General features: G+C 41.2%; 1 protein-coding gene and 1 long non-coding RNA gene across 4 annotated transcripts in view; one reads left to right on the top strand and one right to left on the bottom strand.

Moving 5' to 3' along the window:
* stx8 (syntaxin 8) overlaps window positions 1-25,150 on the bottom strand; it is a 192,335-nt gene that overhangs the window by 30,868 nt on the left and 136,317 nt on the right. The window lies entirely within an intron of this gene.
* Window positions 14,339-25,150, top strand: part of LOC132380091 (uncharacterized) — a 42,427-nt gene continuing 31,615 nt past the window's right edge. For both annotated transcript variants that reach the window (XR_009507638.1, XR_009507637.1), the window contains exon 1: window positions 14,339-16,985. This is a non-coding gene — a long non-coding RNA (uncharacterized LOC132380091). The remainder of the gene's footprint in view (window positions 16,986-25,150) is intronic.

Raw genomic sequence — 25,150 nt, 5'->3', positions numbered from 1 at the left:
AAAGCCTGGAGGTTGGTTGGAAGTCTGGAAGTCGAAACCCGATGGCTGAAGCCTGGATACCAGAGGCTGGCGAACGGAAGCATGTCCTGAAGTTGGAGGTCTCTGTGCGTGAGTGGGTGGAAGGGAGAAAAGCAGCTTGCTTGCTGTTTTCTGTTTTATTGTGTTCTGTGTTGTTCTGCCCGATTTTGTGGGCATGCTATGTTGGCACAAAAATGTGTGGTAGCACTTGCAGGTTGTCCTCAGTTAGTTGAGTTGTTAACACAAAAACGCAGCCTCTATAGGAAGACGCACAGTCGATGTTTCGGGCCGAGACCCTTCGTCAGGACTAACTGAAAGAAGACATGGTAAGAGATTTGAAAGTAGGAGGGGGAGTGGGAAATCCGAAATGATAGGAGAAGACCGGAGGGAGAGGGGTGAAGCTAAGAGCTGGAAAGGTGATTGGCAAAGCGGAATACAGAGCTGGAGAAGGGAAAGGATCATGGAACGGGAGGCCTAGGGAGAAAGAAAGGGGGAGAGGAGCACCAGAGGGAGATGGAAAACAGGCAAAGAGTGATTGTAAGAGGGGCAGAGAGAAAAAAAGGAGGGGGGGGATAAATAAGGGATGGGGTAAGAAGGGTATTAACAGAATTTAGAGAAATCAATGTTTGTGCAATCAGGTTGGAGGCTACCCAGACCAAATATAAAGTGTTATTCCTCCAACCTGAGTGTGGTTTCATCTTGACAGTAGAGGAGGCCATAGATAGACATATCAGAATAGGAATGGGACGTGGAATTAAGATGGGTAGCTACTGGGAGATCCTGCTTTCTCTGGCGGACAGAGCGTAGGTTTTCAGTGAAATGGTCTCCCAGTCTGTGTCAGGTCTCACCAATATATAAAAGGCCACACTGGGAGCACCAGATGCAGTATCCTGCACCAGCCAACTCACAGGTGAAGTGTCGTCTCACCTGGAAAGACTGTCTGGGGCCCTGAACGGTGGTGAAGGAGGAAGTGTAAGGGCAGGTGTAGCACTTGTTCTGCTTACAAGGCTAAGTGCTGGGACGGAGATCAATGGGAAGGGATGGGGGGAACGAATGGACAAGGGAGTCGCTTAGGGAGTGATCCCTGTGGAAAGCAGAAGGGGGGATGGGAAAGATGTGCCTGGTAGTGGGATCACGTTGGAGGTGGCGGAAGTTACTGACAATTATATGTTGGACCCGGAGGCTAGTGGGGTGAGAGCAGATGTGCATGAAATGGGAGAGATGCATTTGATGCAGAGTTGATGGTGGAGGAAGGGAAGCCGCTTTGTTTAAAAAAGGAAGACATCTCCTTTGTCCTGGACTGAAAAGCCTCATCCTGAGAGCAGATGCAGCAGAGACGGAGGAATTGTGAGAAGGTGATGGCATTTTTGCAAGAGACAGGGTGGGAAGAGGAATAGTCCAGGTAAATATTCCAGGTTAAATATGTCTTTCTTCCCACATTGGTGCAATCGCTTCTCCCAGCCAAATGAATTGTGCAGGCCACATGTTTTTTTTTATTATTAAGGTCTACTCAGTTCCTTTCCTGCCATTTAGAAGTCAAAAAAATTATCGATTTTGATTATTTTCTGCAAAATATGCACAAATTAAAAGACCATAAGCCATAGGAGCAGACTTAACCCATTCAGCCCATCAAGTACACTCCACCATTCCATCATGGCTGATTTATTATCCCTCTCAATCCCTTCTTCTGCCTTCTCCCCATAACCTTTGATGCCCTGATTAATCAAAAATATATCAATCTTCACTTCAAATTACTTGGCCTCCACAGCCATCTGTGGCAATGAATGCCACAGATTTACCACCCTCTGGCTAAAGAAATTTTCCTCATCTCCATTCAAAATCACATCCCTAATTCTGAGGCTGTGCCCTCTGATCCTAGACTCCCCAACTATAGCAAACAACCTTTCCACATCCACCCTCCACATTTTTCTAGACTTCAGTGACTACAGGGCCAGAACCATCAAAAGCTTATGTTAACCCTTTAAATCCTGGGATCAACCTCCTTCAGACTTTCTCCAATGCCAGCACATCTTATAACCTCAGGCAGCTCCATCATAGGCACTATCCACCCCTGCATCCAACACATCTTCAAGGAGCAATCCCAATAAAGGTGGCATCCATCATTAAGGACTCCCATTACCCAAGATATATCCTATTCTCATTGCTACCATCAAGGAGGAGGTTTAGAAGCCTGAAGGCATATATTCAACAATTCAGAGGGATGAGCATTAGCTGAAAAAATGGGCTGAGAAATGGCAGATGGAACTTAATACAGACAAGTGCAAGATTTTGCACTTTGGCAGGACTAACCAGGGTAGGTCTTATACAGTGAACACTAAGACACTGAGGAGTGCCATAGAACAAAGGGATCTGGGAATATAGGTCCATAAATTGTTGAAAGTGGCAACACAGGTAAAGAGAGTCATAAAGCTTTGGCATATTGGCCTTCCTAAATCAATGTATCGAGAACAGAAGATGGGATGTTATGTTGAACTTGCATAAGATGTAATTGAGGTCTAATTTAGAGCACAGTATTCCATGTGGTTTTGGCCACCTACCTACAGGAAAGATGGAAACAAAGATGAAAGAGCACAGAGAAAGTTTACAAGTATGTTGCTGGATCTTGAGGACATGAGTTATAAGATTTTATAGGTTAGGCCTGTATTCTTTATAATGTAAAAGATTGAGAGGAGATTTAATAAAGGTACAGTCGGCCCTCCTTATCTGTGGGGGATTGGTTCGGGGACCCCCCGCGGATACCAAAAAATGCAGATGCTCAAGTCCCTTATATGAAATAGCATAGTATTTGCATACAACCAACGCACATCCTCCCGTATACTTTAAATCATCTCTAGATTACTTATAATACCTAATACAATGTAAATGCCATATAAATGTTGTGATCTTTAAGTTCTTGAGGCTGTAGCACTTTAAATAGCTAGTCAGCTATTCCTTACTAGCCTTAAACTCGTTCCTCTTGCTGACAACACAAGTAGTGAACGAACAAGACGTGAGGCGAACAATGCTCAACTTCTGGGTTTTCCCGATCCGCGGTAAATTGAATCCACGCATGCAGAACCTGCGGATAAGGAGGGCCAACTGTATAAAAAATTATGAGGGTATAGATAGAGTTAATGCAAGCTGGCATTTTCAGCTGAGGTTGGGTGGGACTACAACCAGAGGTCATGGATTAAGAATGAAAGGTGAAAAGTTTAATCAGAACATGAGGGGAAACTTCTGCATGCAGAGGGTCGCAAGAGTGTGTAATAAGCTGCCAGTACAAGTGGTGCATGTGAGCTCAATTTCAATGTTTAAGAGCAGTTTGGATAAGTACATAGATGATAGGGGTCTGGAGGACTATGGTCCTGGTGCAAGCTGATGGAAGCAGGCAATTTGAATTGTTTTGGCATGGACTAGATGGGCTGAAGGGCCTGTTTCTGAGCTGTACTTCTCTATGGCAAGGAGACCATAAACTTCTTACTATAATCTACAACTTTTATTATGTATTGCAATGTACTGCTGCTGCATAACAACAAATTTCATGACATATGCTAGTGATATTAAACCTGATTATGATTCTGATCTTTTCTGAGATAAGGGGCCCAAAACTGCTCACAATATTCCAAATACGGTCTGACCAATGTCTTATAAAGCCTCAGCATTATGTCCTTGCTTTTGTAATCTAGTTCTCTCAAAATGAATGCCAACATGCACTTGCTTTCCTTACCACCGACTCTACCTGCAAGTTAGTCTTTAAGGAATACTGCACAAGGACTCCATGGTCCCTTTGCACCTCAATTTATGAATTTTCTCCCCATTTTGAAAATGGTCCATGCCTTTATTCCTTCTACCAAAGTGCATGACCATGCACTTCCCTGCACAACTCTTCCAATCTAAGTCTTTAAACAGACACCCTGTTTCCTCAACACTACTTGCCCCTCCACCCATTTCAAGTATCATCTGCAAATATGGCCACAAGGGCACCAATTCCTTCATGCAAATCACTGACATTTATCATGAAAAGCAGCAGTCCCAACACTGACTCCTGTGGCACACTACTAATCACTGGCAGGCAACCAGAAAAAGGCACCTTTATTCCCACTCTTTGCCTCCTGCCAGTCAGCCAATCTTCTATCCATGCTTGTATCTTTCCAGTAATATCATGGGTTCTTATCTTGTTAAGCAACATCAAGTGTGGCACCTTCTCAAAGGCCAATAAACACCATCCAATGACTCTTTGACCACCCTGCCTATTATTTCTCAAAGAATTCCAACAGATTAGTCAGGTAAGATTTTCCTTTAAGGAAACCGTGCTGACTTTGGCCTATATTATCTTGTACCTCCTTAATAATAGATTCCAACATTTTTCCAACCAGTGAAGTCAGGCTAACTGGCCTATAATTTCCTTTCTTCTGCCTCCCTCCCTTCTTAAAGAGTGGATTGACGTTTGCAATTTTCCAGTCATCCAGAACCATTCCAGAATCTAGTGATTCTTGAATGATCATTGCTAATGCCTCCACAATCTCTTCAGTTACCTATTTCAGAACCCTGGGGTGAAGTCCATTTGCTCCACGTGACTTACCAACTTTCACACTTTTCAGCTTCCTAAGCACTTTCGCCTTAGTAATAGCAAGAACACTCTCTTTTGCCCCTTGACACTCTTGAATTCCGGCATTCTGCTAGTGTCTTCAACAGTGAAGACTGTACTACCTCTCCGGGGTCATTTTCAAGCGGTTCAATATCTACTCTCATCTCTCTTTGACTCTATATATCTGAAAAACTTTTTGTATGCTCTTTTATATTATTGGCTAGCTTACCATATTTCATTTTTATGGCATTTTTAGTTACCTTCTGTTGGTTTTTAAAAGCTTCCCAATCCTCAACCTTCTCACTATTTTTTGTAATATTATATCCCATCTCTTTGGGTCTTTTGCTGTCTTTGACTTCCCTTGTCAGCCACGGTGGCCTCATCCTCCCTTAAGAATACTCCCTCATCTTTGCAATGTACCTTTCTAGTTGCCTTCCAAATTCCCCCCCCCCCCCGAAACACCAGTTACTGCCATTCTGCCATCATCCCTGATAGTGTCCCCTTCTTTAGCTTCTCCTTTTCAAACTTCCAGATGAATTCTATCATATTATGATCACTGATTCCTAAGGGTTCCTTTCCCTTAAGCTCCCTAATCAAATCTGTGTCAGTGCACAATACCCAATCCACAAGTGGTGCTCCTCTAATGGGCTCAACCACAAGCTGCTCTAAAAAACTATCGCGTAGGTCTTCGACAAATCACCTCTCTTGGGATCCAGCACCAACCTGATTTTCCTGCATATTGAAATCCCTCGTGATTATTGCAACATTGCCCTCTTTACATGTCTTTTCTATCTCTCGTCATAATTTATAGCTCACATTCTGGCTACTGTCTGTACGTCTGTATATAACTCCCACCAGGGTCTTTTCACCCTTGCAGTTTCTTAACTCTACCCACAAGGAGTTTACATCTTCCAGTCCTATGTCACCTCTTTCTCAGGATTTGATTTCATTTTTTACCAACAGAACCACCCCATTCACTCTGCCTACCTGATACAATATGTGTCCTTGCATGCTAAGCTCCCAACTATGTATGATCTTCTTCCATCCATGACTCACGGATACTCACAACATCCTACTTACCAATTTCTAATTGCGTGACAAGATACATTATTCTGCATACTGCATGCATTCAAATATAATAGTTTCAGTCCTGTATTCACCCCCCTTTTTGATTTTGGCTCCCTGTTACACTTAAACTCATTCCACTGACTGCAATTTTGCCCTATCATCTGCCCATCTTTCCTGAAAGTCTTATTGCACGCTGTATCTAGTTGTATATCAGCTTTCTCCTAACTCTCTATATTCTCTCTTCAGCACCTGCTCCCTGAAAGGCTCTGACTCCTTGTACTTCATACACCAGAGGCTCCTTTCTGAATATGGAATAATCTCCTCTATTTACTTAAAGCACCAACAGAAATGTGTGTTCTGAAAATGGATGTAAGGAAGCATTTTGCTACAGGGCACAGAAATCAAATGGTGTTTCTATGGATTAGTTTATTAAAATATCAAGCCTTACTAAATAGCTCATCTACACTCATTAAGCTAGCTGCTGCTTCAGTGATTTCTGTTGGTAAAATAAAATTAGTCAGAGTAATGGAATCATTAAATCTTTTAAATTAATAATTAGGACAGGGCAAAAATGGTAATTCTACTAAAAATGAAATTATGCACTTATGATTCTCAGTGCACGACAGAACTTGCTTACTAAATAGGCAGGAAATGACAATTTTAGAAATGATGGCCTTGAAATTAAGTCATAAAGTTATTTGCTTCAGCATGAAGCAACTAAAAATTGGATTAACTCTTGAAAAAAAAAACAAATTCTAGTCACACACACAAAATGCTGGTGGAATGCAGCAGGCCAGGCAGCATCTATAGGAAGAAGCACTGTTGACATTACGGGCCGAGGCCCTTTGTCAGGACTAATTGAAAGAAAAGATGGTAAGGGATTTGAAAGTAGGAGGGGGAGGGGGAATGCAAAATGATAGGAGAAGACCGGAGAGGGTCGGGTGAAGCTAAGACCTGGAAAGGTGATTGGCAAAAGGGATACAGAGCAAGAGAAGGGAAAGGATCATGGAACGGGAGGCCTAGGGAGAAAGAAAGGGGCAGGGGAGCATCAGAGGGAGTTGGAGAACAGGCAGAGAGATGGGCAGAGAGAGAAAAAGGGGGGAATAAATAAATCAGGGATGGGGTAAGAAGGGGAGGAGGGGCATTAACGGAAGTTAGAGAAGTCAATGTTCATGCCATCAGATTGGAGGCTACCAATATGGTATAATAAGCTGTCGTTCTTTCAACCTGAGTGTGGCTTCATCTTGACGGTAGAGGAGGCCATGGATAGACATATCAGAATGGGAATGGGAATTCTGGTTTGTCTCCCATTGCTGGATTTCAAACAGGCATTTCTTAGAGTGATGCATCTTTGCATTATTTTCCTGGCAAAGCCCTGGACCTCGATACACCACTTCCATCTTTCCACCCAAACCTCAGAACCATCCCCACCTCGAGGTCCAGGTTGTATCGTTCAATCATCTGAGAATTGAGATCCTCCATGGTAAATGTCCTATCCCCAGCCCCACTCTCTGATTAGTCTTGGCCCACAATACCTGGTTGCCACCCCTGAACTTCCAAACCCACACGGGTCACTTTTCTACCTTCAACACTAATCACTAATCCTTAGTGCCCTGATGGTGCACCTGGTAGGGGACTGAAAACCTGTGCCAACCAATTGCCAGGGGTATTCAAGGACATCTTCATTCTCACATTGCTGCAGTTCACACCTGATTCAAAAGGGTGACCAGTGCCGAAGAAGCTGCCTCAATGACTATTGTCCAGTGGCACTCACATCTATTGTAATGAAGTGCTTTGATAAGATCATAAGACATAGGAACAGAATTAGGCCATCTGGTCCCATCAAGTCTTCTCTGCCATTCAATTATGACTGTTCCTTTTTTCTATCTCCTCCTGAACTCCAGTCGCCAACCTTCTCCCCGTAACCTTTGATGCCATGTCCAATGAATAAACTATCAATCTCTGCCTTAAATACACCCAATGACTTGGCCTCCACAACAAATTACACAAGTTCACCATCCTTTGGCCAAGGAAATTTCTCCATATCTCTGTTTTGAAAGGGTGCCGCCCCTATCCTGTGGCTGTGCCCTCTTGTCCAAGATTCTCCCACCATGGGAAACAACTTTTCCACATCTACTCTGTCTAGGCCTTTCAACATTGAAAGATTTCAGAGATCCCCGTTATCCTTCTGAATTCCAGCGAGTTCAGTTCCAGAGCTATCAAACATTCCTTGTATGATAACCCTTTATCATAAGAAGGAAAAGGAGTGGGAGAGCTATAGTGACAGGGGATTCGATTTAAGGGGAATAGATAGGCGTTTCTGCGGCCACAAATGAGACTCCAGGATGGTATGTTGCCTCCCTGGTGCAAGGGTCAAGGATGTCTCTGAGCAGCTGCAGGTCATTCTGGAATGGGAGGGTGAACAGCCAGTGGTCGTGGTGCACATAGGTACCAACGATATAGGTAAAAAACAGGATGAGGTCCTACAAGGTGAATTTAGGGAGTTAGGAGATAAACTAAAAAGTAGGACAACAAAGGTAAAAATCTCTGGATTACTACCAGTGCCACGTGCTAGTCAGAGTAGAAATAGGAGGATATTTCAGTTGAATACGTGGCTTGAAAAATGGTGCAAGGGGGAGGGATTCAAATTTCTGGGGCATTGGAACCAGGTCTGGAGGAGGTGGGACCGGTATAAACAGGACGGTCTGCACCTGTGCTGGACTGGAACCAACGTCCTAGGGGGAGCGTTTGCTACTGCTGTTCAGGAGGCTTTAAGCTAATGTGGCAGGGGGATGGGAACAAGTGCAGAGAGACAGAGGGGTGTAAAATGAGGGCAGAAGCAAAAAGTAGTAAGGTGAAAAGTAAAAGTGGCAGGCAGGCAAATCCAGGGCAAAAAGCAAAAACATAATTGTATAAGGGCTAAGAGTGTTGTAAAAACAAGCCTGAAGGTTTTGTGTGTCAATGCGAGGAGCATTCGTAACAAGGTGGATGAATTGAATGTGCAGATAGTTATTAATGAATATGATATAGTTGGGATCACAGAGACATGGCTCCAGGGTGACCAAGGATGGGAACTCAACATCCAGGGATATTCAATATTCAGGAGGGATAGACAGGAAAGAAAAGGAGGTGGGGTAGCATTGCTAGTTAGAGAGGAGATTAACACAATAGAAAGGAAGGACATTAGCCTGGAGGATGTGGAATCGATATGGGTAAAGCTGCATAACACTAAGGAGCAGAAAACACTGGTGGGAGTTGTGTACAGGCCACCTAACAGTTGTAGTGAGGTTGGGGATGGCATTAAACAGGAAATTAGAAATGTATGCAATAAAGGAACAGTAGTTATAATGGGTGACTTCAATCTACATATAGATTGGGTGAACCAAATTGGTAAAGGAGCTGAGGAAGAGGATTTCTTGGAATGTATGCGGGATGGTTTTCTGAACCAACATGTCAAGGAACCAACTAGAGAGCAGGCCATTCCAGATTGGGTATTGAGCAATGAGGAAGGGTTAGTTAGCAATCTTGTCGTGCGAGGCCCCTTGGGTAAGAGTGACCATACTATGGTGGAATTCTTCATTAAGATGGAAAGTGACATAGTTAATTCAGAAACAAAGGTTCTGAACTTAAAGAAGGGTAACTTTGAAGGTATGAGACGTGAATTAGCTAAGACAGACTGGAAAATGATACTTCAAGGGTTGACGGTGGAAATGCAATGGCAAGCATTTAAAGATCGCATGGATGAACTACAACAATTGTTCGTCCCAGTTTGGCAAAAGAATAAACCAGGGAAGGTAGTGCACCCGTGGCTGACAAGGGAAATTAGGGATAGTATCAAGTCCAAAGAAGAAACATATAAATCAGCAAAAAAAAGCGGAACACCTGAGGACTGGGAGAAATTCAGAGACCAGCAGAGGAGGACAAAGGGCTCAATTAGGAAAGGGAAAAAAGATTATGAGAGAAAGCTGGCAGGGAACATAAAAACTGACTGTAAAAGCTTTTTATAGATACGTGGAAAGAAAAAGATTGGTCAAGACAAATGTAGGTCCTTTACAGTCAGAAACAGGTGAATTGATCATAGGGAACAAAGACATGGCAGACCAATTGAATAACTATTTTGGTTCTGTCTTCACTAAGGAGGACATTTATATCTTCCGGAAATAGTAAGGGACTGAGGGTTTAGTGAGATGGAGAAACTGAGGGAAATACATGTTAGTAGGAAAGTGGTGTTAGGTAAATTGAAGGGATTAAAGGCAGATAAATCCCCAGGGCCAGATGGTCTGCATCCCAGAGTGCTTAAGGAAGTAGCCCAAGAAATAATGTATGCATTAGTGATAATTTTTCAAAACTCCTTAGATTCTGGATTAGTTCCTGAGGATTGGAGGGTAGCTAATGTAACCCCACTTATTAAAAAAAGGAGGGAGAGAGAAACAGGGGAATTATAGACCGGTTAGTCTGACTTCGGTGGTGGGGAAAATGCTAGAGTCGGTTATCAAAGATGTGAACAGCACATTTGGAAAGAGGTGAAATCATCGGACAAAGTCAGCATGGATTTGTGAAAGGAAAATCATGTCTGATGAATCTTACAGAATTTTTTGAAGATGTAACTAGTAGAGTGGATAGGGGAGAGCCAGTGGGTGTGGTATATTTAGATTTTCAAACGGCTTTTGACAAGGTCCCACACAGGAGATTAGTGTGCAAACTTAAAGCACACGATATTGGGGATATGGTATTGATGTGGATAGAGAATTGGTTGGCAGACAGGAAGCAAAGAGTGGGAGTAAACGGGACCTTTTCAGAATGGCAGGCAGTGACTAGTGGGGTACCGCAAGGCTCAGTGCTGGGACCCCAGTTGTTTACAATATATATTAATGATTTAGATGAGGGAATTAAATGCAGAATCTCTACGTTTGCAGATGACACGAAGCTGGGCGGCGGTATTAGCTGTGAGGAGGATGCTAAGAGGATGCAGGGTGACTTGGCTAGGTTAGGTGAGTGGGCAAATTCATGGCAGATGCAATTTAATGTGGATAAATGTGAGGTTATCCACTTTGGTTGCAAGAACAGGAAAACAGATTATTATCTGAACGGTGGCCGATTAGAAAAAAGGGAGATGCAACGAGACCTGGGTGTCATTGTACACCAGTCATTGAAGGTGGGCATGCAGGTACAGCAGGCAGTGAAAAAGGTAAATGGTATGTTGGTATTCATAGCAAAAGGATTTGAGTACAGGAGCAGGGAGGTTCTACTGCAGTTGTACAAGGCCTTGGTGAGACCGCACCTAGAATATTGTGTGTAGTTTTGGTCCCCTAATCTGAGGAAAGACATTCTTGCCATAGAGGGAGTACAGAGAAGGTTCACCAGATTGATTCCTGGGATGGCAGGACTTTCATATGAAGAAAGACTGGATCAACTAGGCTTATACTCACTGGAATTTAGAAGATTGAGGGGGGATCTTATTGAAACGTATAAAATTCTAAAGGGATTGGACAGGCTAGATGCAGGAAGATTGTTTCCGATGTTGGGGAAGTCCAGAACGAGGGCGGTCACAGTTTAATGATAAAGGGGAAGTCTTTTAGGACCAAGATGAGGAAAAACTTCTTCACACAGAGAGTGGTGAATCTGTGGAATTCTCTGCCACAGGAAACAGTTGAGGCCGGTTCATTGGCTATATTTAAGAGGAAGTTAGATATGGCCCTTGTGGCTAAAGGGTTCAGGGGGTACAGAGAGAAAGCAGGTACAGGGTTCTGAGTTGGATGATCAGCCATGATCATACTGAATGGCAGTGCAGGCTCAAAGGGCTGAATGGCCTACTCCTGCACCTATTTTCTATGTTTCATTCCTGAGGTGATCATGGCTAGAATCAACTCCTGCCGAAGCAAGGATTTGAACCCGCAGCAATTTGCCAATTGTCACAATAGGTCTACAGATGATGCAATCTCATTGGCTTTCCACACAGCCTTGGATCACCTGAACAATACGAATACCTCTATCAGGTTGCTGCTTATTGGTGATAAGCAGCGTTTAACACCAGCATACCCTCAGTACGAATCCACAAGGTCTCTGTGTCTCCCTCTTCAACAGGATCCTTAACTTACTCATCAGGCAACCACAGATGGAAATAACATCTCCTCTTCACTAACAACCAACATTGGCGCACCTCAAGGATGCATGCTTAGCCACTGCTTTCTTCTCTTTACACCAACATTTGCATGGCTAGGCACTGTTCAAATGCCATCTATAAATTTGCTGACAGCACTATTGTTGGCAGAATTTCAGATGGTGACGGGGGGTGCACAAGAGTGAGATATATCAACTGATTGAGTGTTTTAGCAACAACAACCTTGCAATCAGTGTCATTAAGACCAAAGAATTGGTTGTGGACCTCAGGAATGGGAAGTCGAGGGAACAAACACCAGTCCTCTTGAAGGGATCAGCAGTGGAAAGGGTGAGCAGTTTCAAGTTCCTGGGTTTCAACATCTTTGAAGATCTATTCTGCTCCCAACATATTGATCCAATTACAAAGAAGGCATGGCAGTGGCTATATTTCATTAAGAGTTTGAGGAGACTCGGTATGTTCCCAAAGACACTCTCAAATTTTTACAGACTGCTTTCTAACTGGTTGCATAACTGTCTGGTTGCATAATAAGGATGGGCCTCTGCACAGGATTGGCAAAAGCTGCACAAAGCTGTAAACTCCGCCAGCTCCATTCTGGGCACCAGACTCCCCAGCATCAAGGACTCCTTCAAAAAGGAAAGTCTCAAAAAGGTGGCATCCATCACCAGGGACTCCTATCACTCAGGACATGCCCTCTTCTCCTTGCTACCATCAAGGAGGTACAGGAGCCAGAAGAGACACACTCAACATTTTAGGAATAGCTTCTTCTCCACCACCATTAGGATTCCTGAGTGGACAATGAACCTATATACACTGCCTCACTACTTGTTTACTCTCTTCTTACACTACTTATTTAAATATAAAATACACACACACACACACACAGAACTAACTTATAGCTTTTTAAATTATATATTGCAATGTACTGCTGCTGCAAAATATCATTTTATAACATATGCATGATGTTAAACACGATTCTGATACTTGGTTGGCCCAGCTGTCCCCACTCTTCCCAACCCTTTACAGTCTTAATCATTAACCTGACCTCCTCTTTCCACTCTTCCACAGCTCCCATCCTTCTTATTGATCCCCTCCTCCAACCTTAATCTTGTTTGTCAAACCAACCTAGATCATACTCCTTGGTCTAGACCAGGGGTCAGCAACCTTTACCACTGAAAGAGCCACTTGGACCCGTTTCCCACAGAAAAGAAAACACTGGGAGCCGCAAAACCCGTTTGACATTTAAAATGAAATAACACTGCATACAACGTTTTTTTTGCCTTTATGCTATGTATAAACAAACTATAATGTGTTGCATTTATGAAATTGATGAACTCCTGCAGAGAAAACGAAATTACATTTCTGCATGCAACAAAAACATTTTGAACTCCGAAAAAAAGACGTTGGGTTGAAAGTTACTTTTAAGTAAAATACTCAATGTCTATTTGAGTCCTTCTTGTATTTATGAAAAACGCCGAACTTAAATTTTCCGCCAGCAGCAAACCAAAAATATCATCAGCCAGCTGTCAGCCTGAAAAATAAAAGGACTATTTCACTGAACAATGAAAAAATATGAATATACATAAAATAATAGGCAATTAAAATATTTATCATACTTGGTTAATGGGATTTCTGCTCCTGGACCTCAGCGCACAGCGTCTGCACATCAGGGCTGTATGACGTCACCTTCATCTTTACACAGGATCGCAAGCTGTCATCTGTGAAGCATGCGCGATGTTTGTTTTTAATAAAGTTCATGTTGGAGAACACCTGCTCACATACATATGTGGATCCAAAGATCGACAGGACTCCAAGCGCATACTTTTTCATGTTTACATAAATGTCGGGCACAGCATTCCATGTTTCAAACACAAGTTGGTCCGGATTTGGAAGGTTTTCAATATCACTCCATTTGTGATTCTGAGCAAGAACGGCCTTCTGACGGGCAACATCTTCAAGGTCTGCTGTCAAGCGTCTAAACTTGGACACCCATATGTCTTTGTCGGCTATGTCGGCCAGTTCCATCTCAAGATCAGGTTGACTCACACCTGCCAATGCAGTCGTATTCAGTAGGGAAGGATCGATGCTTAAGGGAGTGACCGGGAAGGATAATGTGTTTTTTTCCTCTCTGAACTCACAGAAGCGTTTCCCAAACGATGTTTGCATTGCGATGATTGCAGAATGTAAATACTCCGAAATTATCATGTCGTGACCTTGTTTGAACTCTCTCAAATTGGGGAAGTGAGACAAAGTGCCTTTCTGTAAATCTCTGGCAAGCACTGTCAACTTGCGCTCGAATGCCAAGACATCCTCCAACATGTGCAGGGCTGTGCGTCCTTTCCCCTGAAGAGCTGTGTTCAGCGTGTTCAGGTGCGCTGTCATGTCTACCATGAAGTGTAGCTTTTCCAGCCACTCTGGCTGTTCCAGCTCAGGAAAGTTGAGCCCTTTGCTGCCCAGGAAAGTTTTCACTTCTTCCAGACACGCGACAAAGCGTTTCAGCACCTCCCCTTTGGACAGCCACCGGACTTTGTTGTGCAGCAGGAGATCAGAATATGCGCTTTCCATCTCGTCCAGTAACAAACGGAATTGACGGTGATTTAAACTTTTTGCCATTATTTTATTGACAATCTGAATGACAACATCCATTACTTCTGTGCATTCCGGAGGAAATGTTTGAGCGCACAGTGCCTCTTGGTGCAAGATGCAGTGAAAAGTCAGCAGCTTTCTGTCCAGCGACTTCTGCAGTAAAGCCACAAATCCCTTGTGCGTTCCCGTCATATTCGGAGCCCCATCAGTAGCTACTGACACCAGATGGGTGGTCTTTATTCCTTTGGCTCTTAAACAATTCAAGACAGCCTCACAGATGTCCTCCCCCCGTGTTTGGTCTTTTAGAGGTATCAACTCAATCAGTTCTTCCTGTGGCCCGGCAGAGTTTACATACCGGCAGAACAACGCTATTTGTTCAATATCGCCTTTGTCTTTAGACTCGTCACAGGCAATCGAGTAGACCACAGCTGAATTGATGTCTTTAATTTGCTGTCTTGTGATGTCTTCTGCCATTTTTATGGTTCTGTCTTTGACAGTCTTTGCAGAGAGGGGCATATCCCTGATTTTCTGCACAATTTCACTCTTGTTTTTAAAGTCCGTGAATAGATGTTCTGAAATCTTAATGAAAGATTCTTTTATATATTCACCATCTGTAAACTGCTTCCCGTGCCTGACTATTTCCTGAGCGGCAATATAACTGGCGTATGTCGTTGATTTTCCTGACTTCATCCATTTCTGGAAATGATTTTTGCTCAGATCAACCTTCCGCATCAGTTCCGAAACGGCTTTTTTTCTCTCATCTCCATCCGGATATTTTTGAGCAAAGGCTGCGTGTTTACTCTGGAAATGCCTTGCGACATTTGACTTTTTGTTGTTTGCTAGTTTCTCATTGCATATTAAGCATACCGGTAAACCAGTCTCGTCAACAGTGAAAGCAAATGAATCTGTCCACGTATCATTAAACGTTCTGTTTTCTTCCGTCACTTTTCTTTTTTTAGAATTCTCCATAGTTGGCTTACCTTGGATCGAAAAATTAAAGAAATCGCGCACTGGCGGGTGTCAGGTATTGGCAGTGGTGACGTATATTAATAGCGATAAAAACACGTTGCAGCGGTGTGTTCAGGCAGTCAGTAAACTGCAGTCGAATAACTTTATTCGAACTAAACAGCCTTGCTTCTAAGCCTCCCTCAACCCAGCCCCCATGGACGCAGATGCTGCAAAAGACACGTACTCACAAACCCCCGTAGGCAATCTCCCTTAGCCGGAATGCTGGCTAATTGAGAGCCGTTTCGGATGTGTCAGAAAATGTGTCGCCACACTTACATTGTACAAGATCACCATAATCTTCAAATTTAGAATTACATTTCAAAAGCTAACAAACTAACATAAAATACATTTTAATTAAATACTGACCAATTATTTCCCAAAGCCACAGGGAGCCGCAGCACAGAGGTGAAAGAGCCACAAATGGCTCGGGAGCCGCAGGTTGCCGACCCCCGGTCTAGACCCATGACTCTCCTGTCCCTCCACATGGACCTGGCCTCAACCCTGGACAATATATTGTTAGAAAGAAAATACAGAATGCCCTTTATTGGTCCATCCACAACAAAAAAGTTTGGTCATAGGCATTGAAATTGTCATTTAGCACATTAATTATGGTGCATTGAAACTCTTAAGCCAATATTTTCTAATTATCTTCAGAGGCTCTCATTAAATTTTCTTAGCTTTCTTTCTGTTGTAACTGTTGTCTATCTTTTGTGCTTCATACAAATTAGCATTCCAGATCTGAGAGTTTAGACAATCACGATGAATTATGCTTTTCGATGGCAGAGTTATCACACATTCTTTCTTTACATCCATCAACTTTGCAGGAGTTCCAAAGATGAGCTCTGGTAAATTGTGCCACCCTCGTGAAGGAGAAGCATAGGAATACATTACTCACTTTGTCGACAGATACAATATGGGTCATCAACTCTCCCAGACAAACAACTACATTATAGCACCATAAAAGTAACAGTGCAAAACTGCTAGTGGAATATTAGATCAGTATAAGGAAATATCTGAGTGACCTTTCTTCAGTAATTAAACACTTCTGGTTCTCTATCATGCTTAATATTTGACAGAGTATTCCCTTCACACTTCGCAGAATTTGATTTTGCGTTTTGTCTTCCATGAGGAAGCTCTTGTTATTACTTTGTAAGTTATTTTCGTTCTTTGCAAACTCTAAAACATACTTCAAAATAGTTGTAGCATTTAGAACATTTCCTAACCAAATAAACAGGCTTTAAGTTTTAGTTACATGAAACACAATTCACTACCCAACACCTTGGCTCAATAGTAAGGCTGTTAGTAGTTAGCAGGACGGTTAATAGAAAAACCATAACTTCGCGGCAGCAGGAAATATTAAGTCTGTACTCTCGAGTTCAGAAGAATGGGAGGAGATCTCAGTGAAGCTTGCAAAATTCTTACCATACTTGAAAGACAGAATGCAGGGAACAGGCTTCCCATGGTTGAGTCCAGAATCAGGGGTCACAGTCTCAGAATAAGGGTAGACTGTTTAGGAATGAGAACAGCAGAAACTTCTTCACGTAAAGGATAGAGAATCATTGAAAATCTCTGCCTGGGAGGACTGAAAAAGTCCAATTGGTGAGTTTAATGAAAAGAAAGGTAGATTTCTGGATACTTAGGACACAAGCAATATGGGGATAGCACAGGAAGATGGCATTGTTTTTTATGCAACATGTTTTATTACCAACAAATAAAATGAAAATGTACATTCCAAAGGAATGTGAGCTGCTGCATGCATAAAAATCACTACATAAAATATATCTCACATGTTTGAAAGTAAAAAATAACCTTATTCCTAATGCAATATCACAATTCATTTTAATTTGCAAACTGAAGGGAAAATTACAATTTTCTTTCAGATCAATGATTGGAATATGGTTTTTACATGGACGAATTTAGATCTGCAAAAACTAAAGGGTTTACAAGAGCAGTATTCATTGCTGGAGTCTGTTCAATTCGTGCTAAAATAATCATGATTGTGGTAATATCTAAACATCTGAATATCTTGAGAATCAATGGCCAAGTCTGAAGCTGGGAACATAGAGAAGGTGAAAGAGTTCAAAAAGAAAGTGTTGTAAATGTGGAGGCCAAGTCATTCGGTGTACTGAGGTTGACAGGTTCTTGGTTAGTCAGTGCATCAATGGTTATTGGAAGAATGGGGTTGAGAGGGATCATAAATCAGCCATGATGGAATGGTGGAGCAGACTCCATGGGCCAAATGGCCTAATTCTGCTCCTATATCTTATGAATCCGAAGAAGTTAAAATAAAAGCTGAGAATACTCAGCAGGTTAGGCAGCGTCTACAGAAAAATGGACAGTAAACATTTCAGGTAATTTGTTTTCCTGCTGTTCCATGAAAAAAACTGTTTGCATATGAAGACATATTTAAGAAAATATCAAATAACTAATTTTCTAAAAATCTAACATCAACTAGAAGCCTTAGATTAAAAAGTAATTTCTGTCAAATTTTAATATATGTTTTCCCTTTACAGGGGATTAGTCCCTCTTAAAATGTCAATGATAAGCTCAACAAAATTAATGATTAATAAATCATTTGGCTTTGACTTATTAAATTTTACAGTGCCCCACAAAGTTGATTTTAGTAACATTTTTGAAAGCTGTTTTCAAAACATTATTCAGTAGTTAAGACTGAAGAGTTTATTTTATCTTACTAAAGCGGTGATTAAGGACTTTGCGATCATTGAACAATAGTTCATTGTATACATTATGATGGCATTGGTGAGCATTTAGTAACATAATGAGCAACAAAATCCCTCCGATATTACTTATGTAACAACCTTTCACCTAGGTTGTCTCAGTATTCTGGTTACTTTCTGCCAGATAGATTTATTTCTATCACTTTTCATATCCACCTTATCAAGTTGCTCATTCAAACTAACATTAATTATGTGGTTTCAATTCAATATTACTATTGCGTCTGATGAAGTCAATTTTTATAAGTATCACTAAGAAATGGCGGCAGGTTTGCAGATAGATCCTAACAAACTCAGGTGCCGTTTTGTGCATTCTGAGAAATATCAGAGCTCATTTGCAATACTGCCTGTATAAAAACCTCATCCTTAACATTCTTCAAGACACCGAAGATGTTCACTACTGAATTCGCAGGCTCAGTCACCTCATCACATGAAGGCGCTTCTTCAAAAGACAATGAAGGAGAAACAAAGGTCATTCATGAGCCCACACACATCCATTATGTCACATGCTTGTTGGTGTGCAACCAAATAGTAGTATTTAGGACAATTTGTCATCTCCTGTCACTGTGAAATGCTTCAGATTCATTCTCTCTCCATAGCATCAGCAAATTTGGGAATTAGCAGCAAATCTATGCGAAATATAGATTCTTAAAAATAAAGGAAAATCATACAGCTAAATTACAAAATAATTTTAAGAAAGAGCCACCAAATGCCTCTCTAAATGTAAAAATCACTTGTAGCAAATCCCACAGGTGAACAATCAGTATTAATTTGGTATTAATTTTTAATGTTTCTTAGAATCTGAAACTTTCAAAAGCTATTAAAATATATAAAAATATTTAAAAAGTGCTTAATAAATTTAAAAGCAGTTAAATCACTAATTAACTCTAAAAAATCCGAAGTCACTAGCACTGACCTGGTCCAAGTAGTTGGTCTTTTCAATTGATACCAATGTAAAAGAACTCCCTGTGCCAGGTTATTCAAGTAGATCCTGTACAGGAAGTGGCGTGTAATCACCACAATCTTGTCTTTTAAAGCTGGTCCTCTTGAGGAGTCCAGCCTTGGAGCACAGTGACAGAGCAACAAGCTCAGGATGAAGATTTGTAAAATATCCCAATCTTGCTGGCATTTTAGAGGAAAACTGTTGACAGCTACACAGAGAATTGATGGCACTTCCACAGAAAACTAGGCCTCTATATGTAAATTATTTTTATTTTTCCTCAAGCTTAATTGTATTTATGCTCTGGATTGTTGTTCCTTAAGGTTATCGTAGCTGGGAGTGGTAATGGGGATAGGCTCCCACTACTCATTAAATGCTCCTAATGGCATGCGTTTTCAATAGCCTTTGACAACAAAAGTCTACCTCCTGCCCTTCACGGGGGGCTTTGCTACCAAGTCCGGCAGAACTGTTTCTGCTGACAGGAGAAGGGACAAAAGCAAGTTACTAGCACCTTAAAACCTGTCACTTTGGCAGATGGGGCTCGTCAGCCATAGTCAGCAGCTCATCTAGGAGAAGGAAAATTCTGACCTCAAACCTCCACTGCCTTGTGGCTATACCCACTTATAAGGAAGCATTCAGGAGTAAACCCTGAGGAAAAATCCCGAGCTGGAGTCCTTAAAGCATTCTTACGTTGAGTTCAACACTAACTGGCAACTCCTGTGACGCTGCAGGTGCCAAATTATATTGGTCTCTACCCTTCCTTTGGATTGATGTGGAGAAAGGTAGCCTGTTAAATGGGCAACAACTTGCTCTCCATGTCATACTGCCTTGGCTTGCATATCACATAGATAGCTAGGGTGCAACATTCATGGTCAGCCCCAACCAATGGAGGACCTCACGTGGATTGTTGCTTCAAAGTCCTATAATAGGAACACTTTCAGGACCAGTGTGGAGGTAAGCCCACAAGACACAGGAGCAGAATTAAGTATTCAGCCCACTGAGTCTGTCACGGATGATTTATTATCCTTCTCAATTCCTGTAACATTTGACACCCTGACAACTCAAGAACCTGTCAGCATCCACTTTAAATATACTCAATGATTTGCCTCCACAGCTGTATATAGCAATGACGTCCACAGATACAGTACCCTTTGGCTAAAGAAATTCTTCCTCATCTCTATTCTGAATGGATATCTCTCTTTTCTGAGGCTGTGCCCTCTGGTCCTAGACTCTCCCACTCTAGGAAACATCCTCTTCACATCCACTCTATCTAGGCCATTCAATGTTCGTTAGGTTTCAATGAAACTTCACCCCCCCCCCCCAAATTCTTCTAAACTTCCGTGAGCTCAGAGCCAGAACTATCAAATGCTCCTTGTATGTTAAACTTTTCATTCCCAGAAACATTCTCCTAAACCTCCTCTGGACCATCTCCAATGACATCTGATTTTTGAATTTTCTCCCAGTTTAAAAAACAGTCTATTTCTTTATTTCTTCTACCTAAGAGCACGACAATGCATTTCCCTACACTATATTTCATCTGTCACTTCTTTGCCCATTCTCCTAATATGTCTGAATTCTTCTGCAGACTCACTGCTTCTCGAACACTAACTGCTACTTCATCTATCTTTGTATCATCCATAAATTTGGCCACCAAGCCATCAAATTCATCCCCCAACTGTCTGATATACAGTATAAATGAAAAGAAACAATTGCAACACTGACCCCTGTGGAACACCCTAGTCACCGGCAGCCAACCAGAAAAGACACCCTTTTATTCCCACTTTTTGCCTCCTGTGAGTCAGCCAATCTTCTATCCAAGGTAGTACCTTTCCTGTAATACCATGGACTTGTAACTTGTTAAGCAGTTTTATGAGTCATTCCTTGACAAAGGCCTGAAAATACCACTAAACAACATCCACAGAATCTCTTTTGACTATCTTGCCTGTTATTTCCTCAAGGAATTCCAACAGATTTGTCAGGCAAGATTTTCCTTTAAGGAAGCCATGCCGACTTTGGTCTATTTTATCATGTGCCTTTAAGGATAAGATTTTGGTGTACTTAATGATAGACTCTAACATCTTTCCAACCTCTGAAGTCAGGCTAACTGACCTGTAAAATCCTTTCTTCTGCCTCCCTCCCTTCTTAAAGAGTGGTGTGATATTTGCAATTTTTCAGTCCTCTGGAATCATTCCATAATCTAGTGAATCTTGAAAGATCATTTCTAATACCTCCACAAACTGTTCAACTACCTCTATCAGATTCCTGGGGTATAGACCATTTGGTCCAGGTGACTTATCTACCTTCAGATCTCTCAGCTTCCCAAGCACATTTTCTTTACTAATAGCAACTTCACCTCTGCTTCCTGACACTGTCAGATTTCTGGTATATTGCTAGTTACTTCCATGGTGAAGACTGACAGAAAATACTTATTCAGTTCATCTACTATTTTGTTTTTCCCCATTACTACCTCTCTATCATCATTTCCCAGCAGTCCAATTTCCAATTTCACCTCTTTTACTCCTTATATATCTGAAAAAAAAATTTCTAGTTTCCTCTTTTATGTTATTGGCTAGCTGACCTTCATATTTGAACTTTTTCTCTCCTTATAGCATCTTCAGCTTCCTTCTGTTGGTTTTTAAAAGCTTCACAATCTTTTAATTCCCCACTAATTTTTGCTATATGTTCTCTCTTTTCTATTTATGCTGTTTTTGACTTCTTGCGTCAGCTGCAGTTGCTTTATCCTCTCTTTAGAATACTACTTTATCTTTGGGATGTATTTATCCTCTGCCTTCTGAATTGCCACCAGAAACACCAGGCATTGGTGTTCTGCCATCATCCTTGATAGTATCCTTTTCCAATCAACTTTGGCCAGCTCCTCTCTCATGCCTCTGTAATTCCCTCAACTGGAATACTGATATATCTGATTTTATCTTCCCCATTTTATAACTCAGGATGAATTCTATCATATTGTGATCATTGTCTCCTTAAGGTTCCTTTACCTTAAGCTCCCTAACCAAATCTGGTTCATTTCACAACTCTGAATCCAGAACTGCCATTCCCCTAATGGGCTCAAACACAGGCTGTTCTTCAAAAAAACCATCTTGTAAGCATTCTGCTAATTCCCTCTCTTGGGATCCAGCACCAACCTGCTTTTTCCAATATACCTGCATATTGAAATCCCCATGACTATATAACATTGCCCTTTTTATACACCTTTTCTATATCTTGTTGACATTTGTACCCCATATCCTGCCTACTATTCAGAGTCCTGTCTATAATTCCCGTCAGTCTTTTTTACCCTTGCAGTTTCTTAGCTCTATCCACAAGGATTCTCCATTTTTTGATCCTATATCACCTCTAAGGATTTGATTTCAATGTTTATAGAGAGAGCCACCCCACCCCCCAACCTACTTGGCTGTCCTTTTGATCCAATGTGTATCCTCGAATGTTGAACTATGATTTTCTTTCGGCCACGACTCAGTGATGTCCTTAGCGTTGTACCTGCCAATCTTTTAACTGTGCTACACGTCATTTGCTTTATTCTGAATACTGCGTGCACTGAAACATCACAACTTCAGTCCTGTATTCATCAGCCTTTTTAATTTTGCCCCAATGTTACACTTCTACTCATCCCACTGACGGCAATTTTTCCATATCAGCTGCCTGTCCTTCCTCACAGTCTCATTATACACTACATCCACTTGTCCCATCCTCAACTCAATAACTCCAGTTCCTATCCCTCTGTCAAATAGTTTAAATCCTCCCCAACAGCTCCAGCAAAACTGCTCACACGGATATTAGTTTCCCTCTGGTTCAAGAGTAACCCATCCTTTTTATGCAGGTCATGCATTCCCTAAAAGAGATCCCAATGATCCAGAAAACTGAAACCCTGTCCCCAGAACCAATTCCTCAGCCCAATCATCCTATTCTTACCCTCACTGGCATGTTGTTCAAGCAGCAAATCAAAGATGACTGTACTGGAGGTCCTGCATTTCAGCTTACCACCCAACTCCCTATATTCTCTCTTCAGAACCTCCTCCCTTTTCCTACCTATGTTGTTAGTATCAATCTGTTTCAAAATTTTGGCTGCTCACCCTTCCCTTTTAGGATGCTGTATACCCAATCTGAGACATCCCCGATGGCACCTGGGAGGCAAAATACCATCTGGGTTTCTTTTTCATGTCCTTGCACAATAAATGCTAGTTGAGTGCTATGGAATGTTAGAATTCATGTAACCTCACAAATATCTTTGTGATCAGTTCTATTATTTGATTTATTGCTTAAAAGCAGCAGTTTATTAAGATCAGATACAATTTAAAAAGTACTGGCACTCTTCAAAATCAGACTTATTCTGGTAAACAGTTGTGTCTCAGCTTGCAGTCAAATATGCTTTAATCAGTAGTGTGGAGCCATTGTGAGTAAATTTTGCATATTCTGCTGCTGGATTAAATATATTCTTATTAGCATTCCCTCCTCCGTGCCAAATTTATCTGTTTTGAAATAGTGAAAGCAGCTCAAATATACTACTCTTAGAACAATTTTCCTTTTGATAATATTCCAAGTTCCATGGAACATTTAGAAATCAAAATGCCAGGTGCCTGCTTCAGTCTGTTAATTTCTATCCAACATTACTAAAACAGATTATCTGGTCATTATTATATTTCTGCTCATGGGAATTTCCTTTGAACAAATTGGCTGTCATGTTTCCTATATTAAAACCATGACTATTTTCATTGTTTTTGGAATGTCTGCCAAAGGACATGAAAATTGTCATTTAAGGGCAAGACTCTCTTTCTGCACAAAACAAGAACAAATTTTCTCTGCACTCAGGAAAAATATGTATTTCTTAAGGTTAATAAGCTAGAAAATATCAAGACATTGAAATACATATAGGATCATCTAATAAACACCAAAGCATAAAACCTTTGTATCACTATTAAAAACATGACTGAATTTAAATTAAACTGCTCAATGTAGCTATTATTACAATAATTACACACAAGGGACTAAAATACTACAAGACTAATGTTACTCAGAGGGCAAGGACATAAATGACTCACATCAGAACAACTCAACTCATTTCAGAACTCCAAAAGGATGGCTACTCACACAGCAATAAAGAAAATGCAGATGTACTGAAACAAAAAATAGTGAATGTAGACAGAAAAGAAAAACTAATGGTCTTAATGGAAAGCGCTACAACTATTCCTTTCACCCACTATTCTCATAAACCTCCACTGGCTCATATTGGAAGATATTAGCTTTTCTCATGTACTGTGGTTTTTAAATATTGCCAAATGTTCTGATGTGACTATGCTCTCCATGAATGTAGAAACAATAAGTTAACTGCAGGTTACCCACCCACCTCAATTTACACGCAATTCCCTCTCAGAACATCACACGTCACTGAGGAAATTTCAGTGGTTGACAGAACTCCATGCTGACAAAATTCAATATGTAAAGAGAGAACTAGCCTTCCTTCATTCAAGTTTGGGAATTGTCACCTTCAGACTAATTAACCAGAATAGTATCAGTTCTTGTCTCCTGTTTGACTTTTCAGGTCAGCATGGAACAGTCACGTTTGTAGAATGAAGTCTAAAGGACATCAAAGACTCATTTCCAAATGTAAGCAACAACCCCTTTTGATACCACCTTAAGATGACCACCCAGTACTTCCCTCTATAACTACTCAATTCTTGCTCTACGTGGAGAGTCTACCACCCACGAGAAAATTTGATGTCTTCCCCTATCAGGGAAATTTTCTCATCAGTTATACAATAAGTGCACAGGCAGCCGACTACTTCTTGAAAACTATTAACATTCTCTTAAGACTGAGCTGCTTTAATAATGCTTTAGGATATAATTAATTCCTCTACTATTATTGATGCGTTCAGCAGTTAATGAAAACAAATTTCAAGTAACCCCAACTGTGTCAAATAAGAAATTGGAATACAACATTTAGGTAATTTTAGTAATTCAGCAAATGAATGATTCTTACTTGGCTGACAAAACAGCTTTGTAATTCCAATATAATTACTACCATAGTGCTTAAAATGAGCTATAATCATTTAAAGATCAACCATTCCAGC

Source organism: Hypanus sabinus, chromosome 23 (genome assembly GCF_030144855.1).
Source record: "Hypanus sabinus isolate sHypSab1 chromosome 23, sHypSab1.hap1, whole genome shotgun sequence".
Taxonomy (NCBI): domain Eukaryota; kingdom Metazoa; phylum Chordata; class Chondrichthyes; order Myliobatiformes; family Dasyatidae; genus Hypanus; species Hypanus sabinus.
This window is presented reverse-complemented; position numbering and strand designations above follow the sequence as displayed.